At 45.6% G+C, this 22116-nt stretch overlaps 1 long non-coding RNA gene across 2 annotated transcripts in view; it reads left to right on the plus strand.

Moving 5' to 3' along the window:
* The first annotated feature begins 411 nt into the window (after nucleotides 1-411).
* Nucleotides 412-22116, plus strand: part of LOC124089181 (uncharacterized) — a 43638-nt gene continuing 21933 nt past the window's right edge. For both annotated transcript variants that reach the window (XR_006850651.2, XR_009226224.1), the window contains exons 1-2: nucleotides 412-499; nucleotides 863-1083. This is a non-coding gene — a long non-coding RNA (uncharacterized LOC124089181). The remainder of the gene's footprint in view (nucleotides 500-862; nucleotides 1084-22116) is intronic.

Consider the following 22116-nt stretch of genomic DNA (forward strand, 5'->3'; position numbering starts at 1 on the left):
GGGATAAAGATGGTACAGATTCTCAGTCCTTCACAGGATTTTTGTGAAGAACACATGGGGCTGGGTAATCATAATGTTTTGCAAACAATCACCCACCGCAAATATTGCTTATTTTAATGGTGTACAGGAGAAGCTCACCTTAGTCTTTAAAATTCCAAGGCTGGCTATAAGATTTTTGACAGGCAACCTCTCAAACTTTTCAGAGGAGAAATGATGCTTGAATGTCTCACGAGAGCGATCTCATGCGATGTTGTCTATTTTAAGTATTCAACTTTCTCTCTGGTGTTATTTGTAGGTGGGCCAACATGCACCAAGTTTCTGTTCCTCAAATCAGCTTTTTAATTTGCATTAGGTAGAAGTATTGTACAAACTTATTTTATTATTGCCAAACTTTTTATATGCCTTTGCTGAGAGGGAATGTGGGGATGCTGGAAAAGGCCTTGATGAGAGTCCTGGGGATGGAGCCCTGGCCGTGGCACTTAGCAGCCATGAGAACTTGGTGAGCTACTTCCCCTGCCTGCTTCCCAGGTCCTCATTTCTTCAAAGCAATGTAGAGGGCTCTTTTCATAAGGATCCTCTTATTGTGAGACTTGAAAATGACTGCAAAGAGCAAGGGCCTAGGTTTGATCCCTAGCACCAAAGTACAAAGCAAACTAAAGTTGTTCACAAAGAGTCTTGGGTCATTGCGTTAAGCACAACTGAACACCTGCTGTCAGTGTGTGCATCTCAGCATCGCGGCCCGCGGTGGAATCTATATTGAGTTAGGTCTGGATGATTCTTTCCTTCTCTTTGCTTTAAACTTCTTAACCTACAATTGTTTGTTTATGACAGCCGTCCCCTCCTTTTCATTCTACGGGTGCAGGTGAGATGCAAATATGCGTTTTGAGCTGTTGGCTGGTTGCAGTTGACAGATGGGAGGCTGAAGAAATGAGGAAGTACATCGTGGAGCTGGCGGCTCTGCAGGCAGGAGGGGTGAGTGGACACCCTAGAAAAATGGGGCCAACAGCTGGGCGAGATGGAAAGAAGATTGGGCTCCAGGAAGAGGACTGGGAGAAGGGCCTGCCCCAGAGGTCCGTGACTCAGGTACTGAAAAGAGCAGTCAGCCGACTGGGTGTGGATGGGCTCACATTAGGGATTTTTTTTGTGGGGGAAGGGGGTACTAGGGACTGAACTCAGGGGCAATGAACCACTGAGCCACATCCGCAGTCCTTTTTTTTTGTATTTTATTTAGAGACAGGGTCTCACTGAGTTGCTTAGCACCTCACCATTGCTGAGGCTGGCTTTGAACTCAGGATCCTACTGCCTCAGCCTCCTGAGTTGCTGGGATTAGAGGTGTGGGCCACCATGCCCGGCTGATACCAGGTTTAAAAGAAAAGTCAGGCCTTGCCATTCTTCTGCTCAAAACTCTTCAATGGATTGCCATCTCATTTAAAAACAAAAGAATCTGGAGTTCTTGCTCCACAAGGATTCCATGGTCCAAGCTTTGCTATTTCTTCTTATTTTCTTTAACTCTTTTCCTTGCACCCATGGACCAGAAACACTGATGTTCTTAGATTTTTTTTTTTTTCTGCCATGCCTTGGATCAAACCCAGGGGCTTGTGTCTCCTAAGTAACATCTCCAGCCTCTTGGAGTTCATAGCAGGTGCTGGGTTCTGCCTTGGAAACACCCTTCCCTTTGTTCAAGTCTCTGCTGCCATTTTGCCCTCTCAGAGGTCTTCTATGATGGGGCCAGCCACACTCCAGGCTTTCTTCCTCCCTTGTCCGAATTATTTCCCCTGTAGTGCTTCCAGCCTCTGGACCTTCTGTTGTGAATGGGACTGTTTGAAGTCTGTCTCCTCCACGGGTATGTGAGCTCCTCAAGGACGAGGGGCGGTGCTTCGTTCTGCATGGTGTGCTGTGTGCATCTTGACTGACACAGTATGGGATGAATGAGTGGAGGGGTGAAGGAATGAAGAGATGGGAGCCAAAGTGATGTCAGACGTGTTGGAACTGTAAACTCTGGGAACTGCTCCTGGCTCCTGGGACTCTCCTTGGACTCTTGTTCCCCCACATCTCAAAGTTCTACTTTTCCCACAATTTCACAGAGAATTTTTGGTTGGATAGATGCATTGAGAAGGAAAGGGAGGTGAGGGGCAGAGGTGCAGGACCCAATCTTTTCTCCAGCAAAGATGCTGTGGAGGAGACCAGCCCAATCCCTGCTGGAGAGCGCCCAGCGCCAGCAGGTTGTGCTGGGGCCTTGCTGGCTTGATTCTGGACATCAGAGGCCAAGCAGTAGCTGCTGGGCTCTTCCCCAGTCCAGCAGTGTTAGGACTGGTGGAGGTCTGTCCCAGGGAAGGGGAGGACACCATGGACCAGTAGAAAGGACATGTCAGACTCGTGAAATCTTAAGCAGAACCCCAGTTTTTCACTTATTTCTGAAAAACTTAGAAAGGTATGATCCTCATCCATTAGCTAAAATATGTGTGGACTTCAAAAATCAGACCATGTAGATGATCAATAATTATTCCAAAGTAACTCAGTGACTCATCCTATCCCTCCCTCCATGCCTCACCCCCCTTTTCTTGTGGTGATGGGGATCATGCATGCTGAGCAAATGCTCTACCATTGACCTGCACCCCCAGCCTTGGTTCATTCTTTTCTGAACACCAGGAAGCATGTCATCACCAACAGCAGCCCTATCCCTCTTTTCTCACTCCCACTCACTGCAGATGTACACCAGCATATCCACACTGTATGTGCTACTCACCTGTTAGTTGATAGCTGTCTCAGTTATTATATCAACTGTCCGGGTATCACAGTGCTTATTATATTCAAGTAATCCTTATTTTGCTTAATAATTGTCCCAAAGTGCAAAAGTAGTAATGCTGGCATTTTTTTTACAATATATGCTACAATTGTTCTATTTTATTTTTAGTTATTGCTATGAATCTTTTACTGTATCTAATTTATAACTAAACTTTATCATAGATGTGTATACACAAGAAAAGATACAGTATATATAGGATTTGGTAATAGCTACAGTCTCAGGCACCTGCTGGGGATCTTAGAATGTATCTCTTGTGCATAAGTCATCTTTCCATGTGTTAGTCATCATTCTATGACTATAACAAAATGCATGTGATAATTAACTTATAAAGAGAAGAGGTTTATTTTGTTTCTGTTGCTCTGGGCTTGTGATGAGATGGCACATCATGGTGAGAGCATAGGGCAGAGCAAAATCAGTCTCCTCATTGCTAGGAAGCTAGAGAAAGAGGAAGGGGCCAGGGTCCCACAATCACCTTTGAGGACCTGTTCCCATCATCTGAGGCCTCCTCATTAGGCCCCACCTCTGAAAGCTCCCACCACCTTCCAATAGCTCCACCCCGGGGGACCCAGCTTACCTCTCAAAGCAGAGAGGCAGATGGCTTCCCGTGTACCTTGCTTTCCCTCTGCTGAGGCTGCCCCAGATCACACAGGAATGGGTCAGAATCTCAGAGTCCATGGATAGGAATGGATGCTTCTCCCAGAGACAGTCTCTGATGCACAGGAGAGGCACACCTGGGTGCTCGGGAGAGGGTGCCCAGCAGGAGGGGGAGGCCAGAAGGTCTGTGGGCTGAGAGGGGCAGCGAAGGGGAGCAGAGTTTGCCAGCCAGGTATGGACACTCAACCATGCAGGACAACTGTGTGAACCTTGACTCCACGTGTGCGGCATGGTGGCTGGAGGGGAGACTTGTCCCTGACCCGGGTTAAGCTGAACATTCCCTCTGAGCTAAGGTGACAGCCACAGCCATGGTGGCCCTCAAATGTGAAGCTGCCATTTGCCCTTCCCCTGAGAACCCTGCCCATTGCTGCCTCTTCTGCTGGGAGGTCCCAGCTGTACCATCACCTGTGCTGGTGACGGCTGCTCCGTGGAAGCGTTCCCTGGTTACGGACTGAGGACTGACGGATGTTTTGGTCATTCCTGGTGTTTGGAGGCATGGGAACACTGCTGCAGAGCACCTGCTGGCCCAGCTCTCCTTGTGCCCATGGGTGGGAGGGTGTTATGGACTGGATGTGTCCCCTCACCCCACTGGCTCCATCCCACCCTGCCAAATTCTAATCCCCAACGTGATGGTATTAGGAGGTAGTGGCCTTTTGGAGGTTACAGGTCCTAAAAGTGGAAACCCCATGAATGAGATTTGCACCCTTATAAAAGGGACCCCACAGAGTTCTCTCATCCTTCTTCCTCTTTCCACCACGAGGGCCTATCGTGAGTGGTTGGCTGTGACTTGGAAGAGTCATCACTAGAACTAGAACATATTGGCACCCTGATCTTGGACTTCCAGCCTCTGGAACTGTGAGGAACAAGTTTCTATTGTTTCATGGCCAGCCTTTGGGACTTTGTTATAGTGGCTTGAGCTGGCTGGGGACAGAGCTTCCTGAAGTCACAGCTCTGGGTTCTCATGTGAGCTCTGCTGTTGTCTACAAATTAAAGACTTTCTCTAAAAGCATCCAAGATAGACCTTGTCAGAACATCCACCTCTGCACTTGGATTCCCACGGATTTACAAGGGTTGTTCACGAACACATTTCTTTTCCTCACGAAAGGGGGATATTATAGCAATTCCTGAAATCAGTTCCTGCTGGGGGTCCATGTTTCTCAGAGCGGTTGGTACTCCAGGAGGGAGAAGATCTGATATAGACCTGAGGGCCGATGAGGATGAGGCCATGTCCTTGGTGCAGGGGGCTGGCCAGGTCTGCAGGGGGAGATGTGGCCTCTCAGGAAACCTGTCTGCCCTTTCTGCCCTTCTCCCCGGGGGCCGTTTTGTTGACTTGTGTAGGAGGTAAAGGAAGCCAACGGTTTGGGGAAAGTCCTGCTGATACAAAACAAACCATTTCAAACTTAGTTTCCAGCTGTCAGCAGGAAGCACCATGTGGGCTGGTTGTGTTCAGACCTGCCTCCAGCCTGATGTGAAGAACAGGTTGTCACCTGTTCTTGCTCATAAGCAGCTCAACATTTATGTCTAGTTTTATAGGTGCCAAGGGCCCATTTCCGTTCATTACCTGCTATGCCACACAACAATTCTACCAGGGCAGATAATGACGCCCAATTTACAGACAAGGGGAATTGGGTTTGAAGTGTGTGGTACCTTTCCCAGAGCTAGTTCCTTTCCACCGAATCAAGGGAACATGTTGCAATTCCCAAGTCATTGACTCTTAGGTGCCTTCTAAGCACTGTGAGCGGGGTTGGTGTAAACCAACTCATAACGCAGGGGTTCTTTCCCCCCAGAAGCATGCTCCCTGCTAGATCTAGGGGCCTCTCTAGGAAGGTCCCTGATGATGGCCTCTGCTCTGGTATCCATGTTAACCTGGCAAGGGGCTTCTCCCCTCGGCTATGGCCAAGCAGATTCAAGGTGAAAGATATGAAGAAAGGGAATGTTCATATAGAGGGGGCGGGCAACAAGTTAATCCAATCATTTCAGAAACAGCTTGTGAGCATCTAGGACAGCTGGAGCACACTGCCACCTGGAAGCCCCTGTGCAGGTACCAGGCCACACACATAACTGCCTTGGAGGCTTCTTTTCATTCCTTTTTTTTTTTTTTTTTTGTGGTGTTGAGGATTGAACCCAGGGCCTTGTGCATATGAGGCAAACACTCTACCAACTGAGCTATGTCCCCAGCCAACTCTTTATTTTCTTTTCTTTCTTTTGTTACCTGGAATTGAATCCGAGGGTGCTTAACCACTACACTGAGACATCCCAGACTTCCTTTTTTTAAAAAAAAAAAATTTTGTTTAGAGACAGGGTCTCACTAAGTTGCTTAGGGCCTCGCTGAGTTGCTGAGGCTGGCTTTGAACTTGCGATTCTCCTGCCTCAGCCTCCCAAGCTGCTGGGATTACAGGCATGAGCCACTGTCACTGCACCTGGCTCTTTTCTTTCTTTCTTTCTTTCTTTCTTTCTTTCTTTCTTTCTTTCGGGAATTGAACTCATTTTTTTTTATTTTTTTTTTTTAGTTTTTGGCACCAGGGATTGGACTAGGGCACCGGACCACTGAGCTACATCCCCAGCCCTTTTTGGTTAGCAAGTGGATGAAGAAGTGTGGGATGTGATCACAGTGCAGACTGCAGGGCTGAGGAGCCGTGAAGATGAATGAACTGGGGTCAACACCTCACTATAGGTATCTTCAGCATCTGAAGTTCAATAAAAAAAGAAAGTCTCAGAGAAACAAGCACAGTGGAACGCCATCCATATAATGCTCAGAAATCCACAAACTAAGAGTACCTCCAGGGAGCATACAAATGGAGTGAAACTACTGAAATAAAGGAGGGAGGGCTAAATGCCCAAACACAAGGAGTGGTCTCCTTGGACAGGGAGGGAGGGCCAGAGGCCAGGGAGGGATCTGCATGAGCTTCTGCTGCTTGGGTGATGTTTGATTTCTTGAACTGAGTCGTTGGTCCATTAGGATTAGTTCTGTTATTATTCTTTAACTTTTGCATCTAACAGCATGTGCCCGCACACACACACACACACACACACATAATGTGCCTATATATGTAGTGTGTAGGAATATCTATATATGCAGACATACGTATATACATTTGTTCTTGATTTTGTATGAATTAATTAGTATTGGAAAAATACACAAACTAAACCACTTCTGTGAGACTCGATCCTTTCCCAGAGCACCACACTTTCCTACCTAACTTAAAAGCCCTTCACATTCTGTCCCCTCCAGACTCCTAACATCAGCCACACTAACCTTGCATTGTGTCAGGGACGGTCCTGAGTGCCCTATGTTATCCCACCATATTTAATTCCAATAACAACTCTGCAAGACAGGAACTAACTACCATCATTCGTATTTTATGTGTGCGGACACTGAGGCCCAGAGAGGTGAACTGAACAGGTCAAGTTCGTGCGGCTGCTAGGGGCAGAGGCAGTGCCTGCGCCTGTATGGTCTGATGGGAGAGTGCGAATGCCGGACAGGTCGTCCTCTGGCTTTCCCTCTGTCTGCTGGTGCCTTTCCTCTCACCACTTCACGACCTTCCCACCAGGCCTTACCGTGTGTGCTTCTTGGATGGGAAAGGTCTTTCCAGGTATAGACTACAGAGTATCGCGACCACGAACTTCTACTTAAACAAGGGTCAAATAAGTGGGGCAAACTCTGAAAAGTAACACTCACTCTCAGAGCGTTACCATTCTCTTCCCCAATCCTACAACCTTTCTAGTTGTGTCAAGCAACCTGGCTCTGATTTATATATGCCCAGTTTGGTTTAACGATGTCTCTGGGAAATGGGAAGAAAGTTTTGTGAGCTGGTCTCTATTCCTCAATGAGATGTTAAATTCCTTGTGGGCAGGGACGAAATCCTGGGCTCCTTATGCCTCCTTTCATCCCCAGGTGTGAATATGGTTCTTGGTAAGTTCCTAAAACATGGAGAAAGGAGCAGGTAATTTGAGAGCTCTAAGACTACAAAAGTATTGGCACAGGAACTTGGGCCTTCAAAGCCTTGTGTTCGGGGGTCCCTGGGCACATCCAACTTTGCAAGAGGTGCTGTTTCTCACCCATGTGAAGGACAGAGGTTTAGAACTTCTGCCTGAAGCAGGGGAGAAAGACCTTTAGTGACTTGGGGTTCAATCTCCCCACCCCCAAACCCTCCAACAGGCTGTGTTGCCTAAGACCAAAATGCATCAGCACCCCAGCAGGAGAATTTAACTTCAGCCTCTGTGGACTCAGAGAACTTGCCTGTCTACTGCCTTGTCTGTCTCTGAGAACCCACTGTGCTCTTGTCTAAGGAGCTCAGGAGAAGATGGCGTTGTGCACACGTTTGTGGAAAACAATTTTGAGGGTTGGTGAAATATGTTCCACTTGATCCCTCTCTTGGGTAGTTAAAGTGAAGGGAGCATCTTCCTTTTTCAATCTCATTCCTTTAAACCCTCTAAGGTTTCCCCATTTATACCAAATTAATGCCATGTAACTATAAGCCATTAATATAACCCAAAATGTAATTCATCTCTCTATTCTTCCTCCTGCGTTAATGCTCTATTGCTGCTATAACAAATTATCACAAATGCCATGGCTTAAACCAGCCCCAGCTCATTATCTGACGGTCTTGGAGGTTGGAAGTCTGATGTGGGCCTCACGGAGCTGAACTCCCTCTGTGAGGAAGATGCAGAACAGATTCTTCCTCTCTCCAGCCTCTGGAGACCTCAGCTCTTGCTCCTTTCTCCACCTTCAGCATCCTGACTGCCATGTCTCTTAAGGACACATGGGATTAAATTGGGCTCATCTGGATAATCCAGGATCACCTCCCTACCCCAACATCCTTGATTGTAACCCCTTCTGCGAAGTCTCTTTGCCAGGTAAGGGAACATATCCACAGGTTCTGAGGGTAAGGGCATTAGTGTCCTTGGGAGCTGAGTCTGTCTACCACATTCTGCTAATTTTTAGGAAGAGTTTGAGGAATGAGGTAGGGAAGTGATTGTGTGACCAGGAAACGTGATGTATGCAAGTCAGCTGTGTCCCGCAAACTCACCATGTTTCCCTGAAAGTCCTAAGTCAAGAAAAGCTGCAGGGAAGTTTGAAAGGAAGGGGGTTTGGGGGAAGCTGTAGTCATCCCCTCTTGAAGTGTTCCGATGGGTGGTGGATTGTCATTCCAGAGGAAGTGTTGGCTGGTATGTGGAACATATTTGCACTCCTTGACATGAATCTTGTTCTTCTCAGTGACTGTTACAGAGTGGGGCAGACTGGAAGTGTCTGGGACCTAGAACCAGACCAATGGCCAGGATGAGGCAGGTCCCTGGCAAATGCTAAGGAAGGGTCTAAGGGTCGGCACATCCAGTGGGCATGCAAAGAATGGCTACTGGAAATCAGGGGCAGATGTCTCTGTGCCCAAAGGTTGGGTAGTCCAGCAGCAGTCTCAGGGAAGCCTGTGGAACAGGACTCTGATCCTTAGGAAAGGCGGGTGTTGAATTTGAATCTTAAATATCCTCCAAAGATCTATGTGTTAAAGGTTTGTTCCCTGGGGTGGTGGCTTTGAGTTTGTTTCCCAGGGGGGTGGCTTTGGGAGGTGGCAGATACTTGAGGAGGTGGTGCCTATTGAGAGATTTTAGGTCATGGGAGTGTGCCCTTTGAGGAGTTGCAGGACCCCAGTCTCTTCTTCTTTGTTTTATACCTCAACCATGAGGTAAGCAGATTTGCTCCACCATGTACTCCTGCCATGATGATCCTTGCCACAGGCCCAAAAAGCAATGGGGCCAACTTATCATGGACTAAAACCTCTGAAACTGTGAGCTAAAATAAACCTTCTCTCTTTATAGGTTGATTGTCTCAGGTATTTTGTTATAGTAACAGATAATGAACTAACACAAGTGCTGTAAAACTAAGACAGAACCAAGACCTTGAAGAATACTGATGCAAGACCCAAGACTGAGACAAGGACAGGCTCAGAGAACATTGCAGAAGCTGGGATTATAGGGGCAGATCATGGCAGTGCCCCTCAATGGTGGGTCTTTGTCACTGTAGAGAAAGTACAAGCCTGTACGGTGTTTGCACTCAATTCTGCATGGAATGGGACTTCCTTAAATACTTCAGGGTGTTTGCCATCCCTGGTTCCTTCCTCATAGATGCCAGGAACCACCCTAAGCCGTTTTACCAACCACAGATGCTCTCAGACAGTTTTAAATGTCCCCTAATGGGTTCATAATGCTCCTGAGCCTAGGTGGTAAGCCAGCCAGGCCTAGGAGTGAGGAAAGAGGCATTAGTGTTGTTGAGAAATGGATTTTTTTCGAGGCTTCTGTGTGCAGTTCCTCTATTCTCCCAGCCATCTCCCTTCTTCCTTCCTTCTTCTCAACACTGCCCTGTTTTCTTTTCCACGACATCAGCACCAGCTGAGAACCTGCTGTTTTCTGTGGGTGGTTGCAAGAGGACCCTAGATGACTTTCCTTCCTCCTGCCCCTCCCTCCCCTCAGTGGGGCTCTGCATGCCTCCTGGATCATCCTCAAAGCTCAGGTCTCATCATCTCTGCTATTGTCCAGTTAATGAGTCCTCTGGGGTCCTCCCAGCCAGCCCACTGAAGGCCAGGTTTGGCTGGTGCTAGGGCCTTTAGCCAACCTTGCCGGGCCCCCTCCAGCTCTCGTTCCAGCCCTGGAGTCTATGAGGCTCTTGGTTTTAATGGTCCCTTCTACCTGGCACACCTTTTGTCACTTCTTTCTGCAATCTCTACGTCACAGAGGTTCTCCCTATGTTATGGTTTAGATATGAGATATCCCCCCACCCCAAAAGCTCATGTGTGAGACAATGCAAGGAAGTTTAGAGGTGAAATGATTGGGTTATGAGAGCCTAGACCTAATCAGTGCATTAATCCACAGACAGAGATGGACTGGGTGGTGACTGTAGGCAGGTGGGGTGTGGCTGGAGGAAGTGGGTCATGGGGGTCATGGAGAGATGTGCCTTTGGGACATATATTTTGTCTGTGGTGAGAGGAGTCTCTCTGTCTCTCTCTCCTTCCTGGTGCCGTGTCCTGAGCTGCTTTCCTCCACCACCCCCTTCCATCATGGTATTTACCTCACCTCTGGCACCCAGTGATGGAGCTGGCCATCTATAGATTGAGACCTCAGAAACTGTGAGCCCCCAAATAAACTTTCCCTTCTCTAAAATTGTTCTTGTCAGGTTTTTTGGTCACAGAAGCAAAAAGGCTGACTAAAACAACCTAAATCCTTCCTTTTGGGTATCTAGATCTTTTCAGGCCCAGTTTAAATGCCACTCTACCCAGACATCAGGAAAGCATACCAGCTAAGTACTGATTCAATACTTTTATTTTGTTCAGTGGAAAAATCTGAGTTAATGGACAAACAACTCTGAACAGCAGAGGGCTCTTATGTACATAGCACACGACTTTGCCTGCATTAGAGCAATACCACAGGTGTGCAAACCACTGTCACCATCCCTGTGCCTTGATAGGTATGAATTATGTCAGGTCTAGTTGCTGTGCTAATGGACACAATTTCCTGGTGCTGTTAAAAGGAGCAAAATGAGACAGAGTCTGGGGAAAGTGTTGTAGCAACTCTAAAGGGAGATACAAATGGAAAATATTATTATTAATCAGTAAACCCGCAGGAGCAGTAACTGCCCCTTGAGATTGCTGTAAGATGAATGCACGGAGGCTCACAGAGGTGCCACCAGCTGTGAAGTGCCACCAGCTGTGAAGTGCCACCAGCTGTGAAGTGTCACCAGCTGTGAAGTGCAGTGCAAATGCTTGTTGTTTGCTACCAACTTGCAGGGAGCACTGTTCCTCCAGCTTGTCCTCTCTCCAGAATTTCAGACCTGCATCTCTACTGCTAGGTGTGAAACCCCTCCCTAAGGTTCAATAGGCACCTCAAAATTAATGGGGCTCAAACAGAACTCGTGACCCAGTGTCCACTCAACAACCCAGGCCCCAGATCAAATCCAGGATTCTGTTCTTTTCCCCATTTTGCTAATTGAAAGCAAGACCTGCCCACTCTCCTTCCAAGGCTCATCCTGACCCTGTCCTCCTTGCTCTGTCTTCTCAGCTTCTAACCTGACAGAAGCCACCATGATTGCCAGCCTGACCCCTGCCAGGAGCCCCCTAGTGGTCCTGTCTTCCTCCTTCAACCCATTTCTCAGACAGCCAGAGTGTCCTTATAAAAGGAATCAAATCGTGACATTCCCTTGTTCTGTGCCCCCTGGGGGCATGTCCATTACACAAAATAAAAATCCAGATCCTTGCCCAGGCTTTGAAGGAGCCACCTTGTCAGGTCCCTTCTGACCTTCATGGACTCCCCCCCTACCACTCTCCTTCTTGTACTCCATCCCCACCCTTTCTGTCCACACTGTGGACACTACACATGTTGATTCCTCATTTTCCATGGCTGGCTTCCTTGATGCAGCCAATTCTCAGCTTAGATGTCTCCTCAGAGAGGCCCTCGCTGATCTCCCAATCTAAACCCTCCCTACCTGAACTATCTATGAAATAATCGTCACCAACCACATCATGCAATAAACCATTGACGTTCAAATCCCGTCTTGTGATACAACTCCATTAGTAGGGTCACCAAGGTGGTGCACCATTACTTCTTTGGCATTAAACAATATAAGAAAAGAATAAAGAAAAGGTTTTTAAACATAAGCAAAAGCACAAATTGTAATAGGGATATCATAATTAAGGATATCAACCTTAATGTTGCCCTTCCACTCAACATTGATGACTCCTCTTGGTGATTTTAGAATCTGGGGGAAAATCCACACTAGATATGACTCTGGATGAATTATCCATGGAAACCAAGAAACTGATGATGAATTACCAATGTGGAATCAGAATTCTTGCTGTAGGGATGCCCCTGACACATTTCATATGTTCATTTCCATAGTTATTTATCTCCAAACATTTGCTTAGCATCTCCTCTGACAAACGCAGAGGAAATCATGATAGATAAAACCAATCCCCACTCCTTTCCCCTGCATCCTCTCCACTCACCCCCTCTCTTATGTTAAATATAATCCATGAATAAATAAAACTTTCCAAGCTTCTTCTTGAATGCCTGTCTTGTTTATTTGGGAGGAAATTGCAATTACTGGGTAGTTGAACTGTCATCATTGTGACTTCAAATTAATGGGGCTCAAACAGAACTCTTGAGTTCTGTTTAACCAATGCATGGTCTTTGGGAAGATGCACCTCAGCCTTTTAAGGAGAGAATCCACTGTCCCTGTGGAAAAATCACCCAAGTCCTTACATGCCTTTTGAAGTCTTCTGGAAAATTAACAGGGCAAATAGGACTGCTTGGGAACCTCCTGCCTTCAGACATCCTCCTCCTGACTCAAACGCATCTACCTTATGTCAGAGACCAGCCCTCCAAACATAGACACTCCCTCCCCAGCCTTGCTTCCCTCTCCCTGCCCATCTCCAGTGAGAACTGGTAAATCTAGGGAATAATGTTTGATGAAGGTAATTTATACACATGTATGAATGTTGGATGATCTTAAATCCCCTCAGTTGTACTTTTCTTTTGAGAAAGAACATTAATGGAACTCTTTTTAGGAACAAATTATTAGGAGAATTCGTTTAATTCATATTTTAGAGCAGGATGGTGGGAGGAACCTCTTTGTTTCTTTCTGCTTACTAGCTGTGTTACCACAGGCAAGTGCTAAATTTCTCTGTGCTCAGGTTCTTGTGTGTAAAAATAGCCATCAAAAAAATACCTACCCCATAAAGCTGTGTCAGCTCATTATCATCACCACCATCACCACTACCACCACCATCATCACCAACATCATCACCACCACCACTACCATTATCATCACTACCATCATCACCACCACCACCATCATCACCATCACCACCATCACCATCATCACCACCACCATCACCATCATCACCATCACCACCATCATAACTACAACCATCATCACTATCACTACCATTATCATCACTATCATCACCACCACCCTTACCGTTACTACCACCATCACTATCACCTTCATCATCACCATTATTACCACCAACAATATCATCATCACCACCACCAGCAGTAGCCACATCATTTCCCCACCTTTCTTCAGAAGGTCTTAGAGCTAGTATTGGATTCTAATAGCATTGAATTCAATTTTAGGTAAGTTTGCAGTTTACTAATGTCTCCACCAGGGGGCAGGCCATGGAAAAGAAACATTGCCAAAGTTAAAGCTAAAGGCAAGAATTTACCCAATTCTTAACATTTTGAGCTTTATATATGTAAATTCTTCCATACTGCTCCTGACAGAAACCAGCCTTTATGTATCTGCTAGATGGTTGATTTTTGCTTTATTTCTCTGTCAGTGAGTTTCTCTTGTTCAGTGAAATGCGCATGATTTTGAATATTTGAATCCAGTATTCCCCCTTTGTTCTACATTCTAAAATATTTTGCAAACTGTGGGAAAATGAAACTTGATATGAGTCAGTTGCATTTTTTTTCCTGCCTGAAAGCGATTTTGATTTTAGGCTTCAGACAAAGGTGAAAGACGTGCAGAACAAGATTGCTGACTCTGCAAACACCCAGCATGCAGGACACCCTTTCCTCCTCTCCTGCTCAATGATGGCATCGAGAGGGCGATTGTCCTTGCTAAGACAAAGGCAGAGAGAGAACCTTCCCAACAGGGCCCTTCAGTGAGCTTCTGGCAATCAATGGCATTTGAGATAAAACCAATTTGGTGGAATAGAGAGGGCTGGAGAGAATCTCAGGTGCAGGCACAGTTGGAATGGAAGAGTAATGTCTCGTGTTCCACAGCACCGGGCCGTGAACTGTGGTTGACAGCAATTAATTGAATGTTTTAAAATTGCTAATAGAGGCGATTTTGAATCCTCCCAAAACAGAGAAATGTTTTCTTGAGGTGATAGGTATACCGTCTACTCTTGTCTAATCACTACACATTATACACACAGATGGAAATGTCACACTGGATCCCAAAAGTATGTATAATTACCATGTGTCGATTAAACATAAATATATTAAATGTGAATTCGGGTGGAGTTTAATATATTCAACATCAATGAAGATGTTCTTCGTTCTTCTTCCATCACTCTTCATTCACAGTAGAGTGGACAGGGCATCCCATTGTAAGGATAAATGTGCAGTGATGCCTCATGAGAACAATTCTATCCCCAGAGTGTTTAGAAACCTGTGGGGTACTTTTTGGTAAGCACAGTGTTGGGGCTGTGCCTGGCACTTACTAGGTCAAACCCCAGATTGCTAGCCATCCTGCAACGTGTGGGGTTTTCTCTCATGATGAGGAATTGTCTCCTAGCCTGCATTGTTTTTGAATGTTTTGTTGGTCATTCATGTAGATGAAAAACCTAATGATAATAATCTCATGCCAGACCTGAACTCCATTTTCTATCTAACAAATTATTATTTTATTAACTTAAATTTATTTTTATTCACTGTATAAAACATTAAGTCATACATATTTATGGAAAATCATGTGACGTTTCCATCTGCTTGTTACATTATGTAACATTGAAATCAGGTTTAATGCAAATTGTATTGGTACCCTTTTAATATTCCAGGTGTGTAACGACCAGATAAATTGAAACAACGTTGTGTTCACGTTTCTGAAAACTGCCTCGGATTTGAGTTGCTGGTTGGCATGCACTGGGCGCTGTCCAGTTCACAGGGAGTTGACAGGTGAAGGCAGGCATGTGACTTCTTATGGATGTCTCCATTTAGACAGGCATGAGCACTTACACAGATGTGTGGCCATCAGCATGGTAAAATACGTGGTTCAAGTATTTTATCTTTAAAGAGGGTTCACTGATATAGACAAAGGGTTGCTTTTCTTATTTCTGTTGAGGTGGGTGTTGGAGGCACTGTGTGCCGGTTTGGTGGGAAAAGCTGAGCTGGGTGGGATGAGTATGCGTAAATCTGTGTCTTTAGTTTTTTGTCATTATTCTTTCTGTTGTGGTTGATAATTGTTTTTTTTTTTTTTTAGTGCAAGAGATTGAACCCAGGGATTTGCTCTGCTGCGAGTAGACCTCCAGCCTGTTGTTTTTCTGATAGTGGTAACTGACACAGGCCAATCCACTTCCACTCTTCCACTCTCTCTAGGTCCACACATTGCCCAAAGCATAGATTTGGGGGAGACATGTCACCTAGAAAAGGCAGCACTATGGTTCAGGAACGAGGTAAGAGTCACCAATTGACACCCATGAATTCAAGGCATGGATGAGTCTTCATTTCTATCCCAGCTCACAAAGGATTTTAGTTTTTTGAATCAATCTTAATTGTATGGCCTCTAAAATAGACTTAGAAATGATATCCTGTGACTACATCTTCTTCCTTTGTCAATATTGGTTAATTCAACAAATACTTATTAGCTTCTATTTTATGCCAGAGGTTTGGGGTGCTGAGGATACAGTGAAGAACTTAGATCCTTTTTGATAGAGCATTCTCCTAGGGATTTCTTCTAAGGAAATTATGGGGGAAATGTGCGAAGGTGGATGAAAGATACATTATCAGAACAACAACAACAAAAATTATTTAGATGTTAAAAAACAACAACAAAAAATCTAGACATTAAAGAACAGAGGACTGATTTTGGAATTTAATTACATTTTATACTAGGAAACTATGCAGCCATTAAAATTAAATTTATAATTACTAAGATGAAGGAATAAACTGGCATACTTAGTGAAAAAGCTGATTATATCATTCAATTCAAAACTTCTATATTTTACATGCATGTATTTATTTTTGTTTTTGTTTGGAAAAATTTCTGGAAGCACATGCTCCAACAATAAGTTGCATTCACTAAATTTCTCTTTTTAATTTTTTCCCAAATAATCGTGCATTGACTATGTAATTTCAGAGTTGATATACTTTTCCTAAACATTTAAAGGAAACAAAACTAATGTATATATTTGTTGCATTAGTTTACAAGGGTGGCCATAACCAAGTACCACAGACTGGGTGGTTTAAACAACATAAATTTATTATTTCACAATTCTGGAGGCTGGAAGTCCAAGATCAAGGTGTCTGCAAGGTTGGTGTTATGGTTTAGATATGAGGTGTCCCCCAAAAGCTCATGTGTGAAACAATGCAAGGATTTTCAGAGATGAAATGATCAGATTATGAGAGGTGTGACCTAATCAGTGGATTGATCCATTGGTGGATTAATTGGGTGTAGGATGTGGCTGGGGGAAGAAAGTCACTGGGAGCATGCCTTTGGGATTTACATTTTGTCCTTGGTGAGTGGAACTCTCTCTTTGCTTCCTGGTTACCATGTCCTGAGCTGCTTTTCTCTGCCACACTCTTCCGCCATGATGTTTTACTTCACCCTGGGCTCAAAGCTATGTGTCAGCCAACCATAGATTAAACCTCTGGAACCATGAGCCAAAATAAACTTTTCCTCCTTTAAATTGTTTTTGTCAGGTCGTTTGGTCACAGCGATGAAAATGCTGTCCAAGACAGCTGGTTTCTTCTGGGGCTTTTCTCCTTGCTGGTAGATGGCCACTTTCTCTGTGGGTCTTTATAGGATCCCTCTTGGTGTGTCTAGGTCCTCATCTGTTCCTAAAAGGACATCTGTCCTATTGCATCAGGTCCACCCCACTGACCTCATTTTAACTTATTCTTCTCTTCAGAGATCCTGTCTCCCATGCAGTCACCTTCTGAGGCACTGGGAGTTAGGGCTCCAGCCTGGGAATTTTGGGAGGACACAAGCCAGCTCACAAGGCTTGCCTTCTAAATAGGAGAAGGAGGCCCGTAGCTCTCACATGAAGTTCCTTCTGCTTTAAAAACATGCTCGCAGCATAAAGATATGATCATGCCAATAATTATTTTATAGGATGATAAAAATTATTTTACAAATTTAGACATCGATTTCCAAAACGGCTCTGGTGACATGAAGAGGACTCAAGGGCATGCTGCTTGCAGTCTCCTTCCTTGGCGGGCTCGTAGTCTGCGGTGTTGGAATGGAGACTCCCTGCCTTCACCTGAGGGCAACAGCTGGTCAACCCACAGTAACTGGGCACCCACAGGGCATGGTACATTCTACTAGGTGTGGGGCACATTAAAATAAACAGAAACTCAACTCATGCCCCTAAGGAGTTTTTAATTTCCTGGGGGCACAGAAATTCTTCTTGCTGAACCCGGAGACACCAAAGAACAGGGAAACACTTCTGGTGAGATTGAGAGATGAGCAGTCTAACGTTTTTGTGGAAGTGACATGTTATGTAATTAAGTGACCTTAATAAAATAATGGCACAGTCATGATGGGCCCATTGGCCTCTTGACTCTGGCCAGTACTTTCCCGTTAGACAACTCCACGGCTGCCCACCATGAGCTCCATCAACTGCAATACAAAGAGTGTTCCAGTGTTGAGGGAGTGGAAGAAAGTGTCAAATCTGGCCATCACTAAAGGCATTTCAAATGTGTTTTGAAGGAGGGAAGGGACATGATTGAGAGGAAAGGATCAGGTGTGTGGTCATGGCCTGGCCATCCTCTCAGTCTAAGAGTTGGCTGTGCAGAGTGGGATGGAAAACAAGGGTCTCCTTGAGGCCAGGATGGGATCTCAGCCAGGCCTGAGTGAGGAGCAGAGGGTCTCCCATGGGAAAGGGCCAAGTCTGCATAACTCAAGGGGAGGGGCTTCACAGGGTTGCCACAGGGCTGAGATCACAGCAGAGAGGTGACAAATGAGCCCCCTCAATGTTCCATAGCTGGTTTCAGTGCTGTGTATGTCTTGGCATAGTTTGTAGAGGTTCAGAGTTTTCTTGTGGGGACACTGAGAAGTCCTTAGGTATGCTTCTATGATATCCAGGGAAGTGGAGTGGATTAGCTCCTAGTGGCATATGTGTGAGCATGTATGTAAAGTAGCATGTGTGTGAGGGAGGGAGTGTGGACAGCATGTGCAAGTGAGTATGTGTATGACTACGTGTGTTTTGTGTGTGTGTGTGTGTGTGTGTGAGAGAGAGAGAGAGAAAGAGAGAGAGAGAGAGAGAGAGAGAGAGAATGTAAGAGAGTGTAAATGCCTGTACATTAGCTATGGAGGTCAATGTATTTGTTTCTTGTTGCTGCTGTAACAAAATTACCACACATTTTGTGGCTTGCAGCAACACACATTTGTTATCGTAGAGATCTAAATGGGGCTCACTGGGCTAAAATCAATTCGTGAGCTGGGCTGTGTTCTTTTTGGAGGCTCTAGGAGAGAAACTGTTTTCTTGCCTTTCCCAGCTTCTAGAGGCTGCCAACATTCCTTGGCTTGTGGCCCCTGCCTCCATCTTCAGTTAGCACCATGACTTGCTTAAAGGCTGCTCCTGATTTGGTGGCCCTGCAACAGTGTTGGAGGTGGGGCCTGTGGGTGTTTGGATCATGGAGACTGAGCCCTCATCAATGAGTCAATGCCTTTCTCTTGCTGGTGCAGGAGTTCAGCCTCCTTCCCTCTCTTTTGAACCTGCCACTTGCCCTTCCACTTTCTGCATCCTTGGAATTGGCATGAGGTTCTCACCAGAAGCCAAGCCGATGCTAGTACCCTCTCTTGGGCTTCTTAGCCTCCAGAATCATAAGCCAAAATAAACTTCTTTTCCTTATAAGTTATCTATTCTCAGACATTCTGTTATAGCAACAGAATCCAGATAAAAGAGCAACAGTAGGTGGAGTCCTTCTCCTATTGAATACTCTGATCTGTTCTTCTACCTCTCTCTTCCACTTTTAAGAATTCTTGTGATCACACTGCCTGCCTGGACAATGCAACATAATCTCTTTATCTTAAATTCAACTTAATTAGAAACTTTAATTCCATCTGCAGCCTGAATTTTCTTTTGAATTGCAACCTACCACATTCATAGGTTCTTGTGATTAGCAGGAGGACAATATTCTGCCCACCACAGTCACCACTGTAATCACTAGAAGGTCTTTTATAAAGTAGAAGTCCTCTTCCCCTTTGTCCAAATGTGAACATGCTGGACGGGCAGCAGGAAGAGGGATGGAGGAGCAGGTGTATTTCATATGACTCTGATTGAAGCTCACTGTTGAGATTCTCTGGTTGAGATGCCTGAAACAGTCGGGACTTGTCTTTTCCCAAGTAGCAGTGATGGAAGGGGCTGCTGTGATGAACTCTCTAACCCATTCATTTTTCATTCACAAGGAAAGGGAGAGCCAGGCTGGAGAAAGTTCTCCTCCAAGGTCTCCCAGCTCATGGGGGTGGAGCTAGCCCCCCACCAGCATCCTCTGAACTCTGCCCACTGCTTGCTTGTGCTGCTGGCCCGCTCATCAATGTTACATGATACATTATTTCCCTGTCTTTTCCAACCAAAAGAGATGTGTGTTTTTGACCTTCAGAAGGCATTGAATTCTCTTGACTAAAGTCGTGTATGTGCATGTGTCTGAAAAGCAATTACAATTGTTGGATCAGATGCTTACACGGTGGTTTTGCTGCATTTTCTGCCCAAGGCATATAATGAGACAGGAGGGAAAACTACGTAAATGTGCGCGGCATTCAATCTGGACAGTCCTGATATCAAGAAGATGCAGATAAATTGGAGGAGGTCCAGAGGAGATCAGCTAAATGATGACGAGGGGGAAGAAAAGATGGAAGGAGCTAAGTAGGGGTCGCTTCACTCTGCAGTCATGTGGTTGGAAGAAAGCAGGCTCCAGGACTCCTATGAATATTTTCAAGCTACAATGAAAAGGGAACAGAATGGCTTTCCCATACTGGTGGGTCTAAGGAAATGTGCTGGGTGTAGTTACAAAGAGAGAAGATGCCTTCATCCTAACACAAGGCCATCAAATCATTTTACTTAACGCTCTGCTGACTGTAACTTCTGGACATTTCTGTTTTTCACTTTGCTAAGGTGACCAACTGTCTTGGTTTACGTGGGACTGAGGATTTTCCTGACATGTAGGACTGTCAGTGCTAGATCCAGGATAGTTATGAAGCAAAGTGGAACAGTGGGTCACCCAGCTGGAGAATAAAGTAGACCTAACCCATCTGTCCTCCTTGGGGACACTGGCATACAAGAGTGAGTTACTACCAGTCCTGTTTGAATGAGGATTCCAAATGGCCTTGGGGGAAATGGTAGAAGGATCCCTAGTAGTCATGGTGGAGTCTCAGAATACCTAGTTGTGCAGTTCTGCTTATCTGGAGAAGGCAAAGCTGCTGACCTTGGCTGCAGTGAAGGGAAATCTGGATTTTTCAGAAAGAGAGGGCATGCGGCTTGAGGTCACTTGGTATGACTCATCCTGGGGCTCTTGTTCAGGTGGATTAACCAATATATTTGATGCAGCCTTAGATAGTGTCCCTCACGCCACCTCCTGCCTAAACAGAAACAGCAAGGTTAACTTCTAGGGCCCTGAAAAGTTATACCCACTGAGAGAGGCCAGCATGCTTACTGAGGGCTCTGGGAGCCATGCAAGAAGGGTTTGGACACTGGAATTGGTAGCAGGAAGATTACTGGTCCCTTTTTAGTATCAAAAATGGCAGCCATGAAGTCAGGCCATCAGATAATGGGAAAAAAGAATAAAAACAGAGCAAAATTTTATAATAAGAAAGAATGTGAGGCTTCTCCAAAAAGGGAGGACCTTTGGCAGAAACTTAGAAGCACAGAAACAAAACTTCATGAGCCTTTTCCTCCATGTCAAAGAGGGTCTGTCAAAGTCTAGAGTCCTTTTCTTCCCAAACAGAGAGAGACTGGGGTCCCCAATGCCCTGTGGTTGAATAATCCACTGGAAGGATTAAACAAGAATCAGAATCAAAACAGATTGTTGAAGGGTGGAAAGAGAAAGAAGGGAAAGAGGTTTAGTCCAAGGCAGCCTCCTCATGGATGTCAGACCTGAGGTGTGGGTCAGGTCAGGTCAGGTTCCAGAACGGGCATTTCCTTATCCCACAGTATGGTGAGGTGACTGTGAGATTAAATGACTGGCTGACTTCAGCAGAAAAGCAATTTTCCATAATAGGGAGCTCATAGAAGAATCAGGAGGGCTGAAGGAGGCAGAGCTAGAAGGCAAAGTGGGAAATGCCTACAATCCCACCCCAGTGAGGGCATGGGTGCCCCAACCCACCCTGCGTGGCCAGGTGGCCAGCGCAGCTGAGGAGCTGGAGGCCTCTGATCACACCCCTCTGCCGGCTCTGTTGCAACATCTTCCTTTATCTCAGTCCTCCTGCCATCGTGACACACACGTGCTGAATCCTCTGCCATTCTGTCTTGGTGGCAACAGTGGCTGCTCATTTGAAGTCCATGTGGATGTGTCTCGTCCCAGGAATCGAGTCCAAGTCTATCATAGGTGGCTGCCTTCACACCCTTCAGAGACTCATAAAGTAGAAGAATTAGGCTGGACAGTCAGAAAAAATGACAGTTGCCCTTTAGAGTGAGCCCTTCGGTGGTCCTCTGTCAAAATACACAGGTCCTGCCTGTCCTACACTCATGCTTCCCACCTAATATAAGACAACCGTCATTCGTACCATTGGAAACATGCTGTCAGCTCTTAAAGTAGATTTGGATCAAAATTCCATTTTTGGGTGTCCATCTTGTGGTTCGGGATTGCTGGGCCAGGACAATTCTTCATCGATTCCCTCCTGATTCCATCTCAATGCTCTGTAACCTCTGGGGAAATTTATACAGGTAATCATTACCATATATCCCTTATACAATTGTGAGAAAAAGGGAGAAGAAGGGGGGGGA

Source organism: Marmota monax, unplaced genomic scaffold (genome assembly GCF_021218885.2).
Source record: "Marmota monax isolate L192 unplaced genomic scaffold, Marmota_monax_Labrador192_F-V1.1 WCK01_AAM20220418_F8-fsc00125, whole genome shotgun sequence".
NCBI classification, from domain to species: domain Eukaryota; kingdom Metazoa; phylum Chordata; class Mammalia; order Rodentia; family Sciuridae; genus Marmota; species Marmota monax.